This window comes from Meleagris gallopavo, chromosome 12 (genome assembly GCF_000146605.3).
Source record: "Meleagris gallopavo isolate NT-WF06-2002-E0010 breed Aviagen turkey brand Nicholas breeding stock chromosome 12, Turkey_5.1, whole genome shotgun sequence".
Classification (NCBI taxonomy): domain Eukaryota; kingdom Metazoa; phylum Chordata; class Aves; order Galliformes; family Phasianidae; genus Meleagris; species Meleagris gallopavo.
In genome coordinates, this window is record NC_015022.2 from 19,238,109 (window position 1) to 19,239,441 (window position 1,333).

Here is a 1,333-nt window from a genome sequence, read left to right on the forward strand (position 1 = left end):
CTGCGGCGTGGCGCTGCCCCGCGCTCCCGCAGTGAGATGCGCGCTCCCGCGGTGAGATGCGCGCTCACAGCTCCCGCGCAAGGAGGAGCTGAGCTGTGTTCGTACCACCGCCGGCGGAAGCATCAATAAAGATATGAGGACATGCACGAATGAAGACTCTGGGATTTGGGATTCCTCAGCCAAAAATAGAAGACGAACTTCACGGTTAGAGATTAAGCGTGCCTGAAATTCCGTCCGTAAGACATCTGAGCGACAGGAAGTATAAACTTTAAGGCTGTAAAAATATAAGCCCACCTTTACTCTAAACAGCACATTTAAATCGAAAACGCATTTCCAGAGGGCGCTCCCGTGCAGACGGAACCGCAGCGCATCCGTCCTTGGGTACCCGCAGCGCAGCGGGGCCGGGCAGCCGCGTTCCGCACGGGCGCGATGTGCCAAACCCGGACCTCTGCGCACGGCTCCCCAGCCGCACCAGCAATGGATCTGGCTCTGTGTTGCAAAGTGCTTGGAAACGGAATCGCAGAACCTCTGAGCGTTGTCTCGCCTCTGCAGCACAGTGAGGGTATAAATACATTCAATTGCTAAGGAGGGTTATTTCTGCTCTCCAACCTCTCGCAGCGTTGAGCTCCTTCCCGGTAGGCACTTCACACACACGTCAGCCCCCGACTCCCTGGTGTGGGGCTCCCAGACCGCTTTCTGCATTAGGATGAGTGGGAGGGATGATCGTAAATAACCAGGAACAAACACGCTGCAGCCAGGAGCCTTTGTGTGACGCCTGCCTCTACCTAAACGTGCTGGGATTGGATTTCTCAGATAAGTGCTTGTGGGGGGGAAAAGTCCAAAAGCAGCTGGCATGGCAGGGCTCCAGGCACTCAGTTCTGTGCCGCCTGCCACCTGTTGTCCCCCCAGCTCTGGGGAAAGCGCTCCGTGCATGGGGCCATGCGCCCGGGGCTGCCAGCGCTTCCCAGGGCAGCACCGCCCCGCTCCGAACTGCCACGTGTGTTACTACAGAGGGCAGTTTGGGGAACTTCCTGGGAAAGCGGCTACTGCGCCACGATTTCCTCAAAATCGGAGAGCTGCCTCATCTGCTCCAGCTGCATGGAGTGCCTGCGGAGGAGCTTCTTTTTGGTTCTTAGGTCTCCCCGCTTGGGGGAGCTGGGCGCGACGGGCACCAGGGCCCTGAAGCCGGCAGCCAGCGGGGAGGGGGCCTTGCCGCTGGCTCCGATGTCGGGGATAGGGGGGCTGGGGTTGACGTTGAGGGGGGGCAGGTAGCCGGGCCGGGTGTGCGCGATGTGGTCCAGCAGCAGCGTGCCGGAGCCGCGCCGTTCCAGCA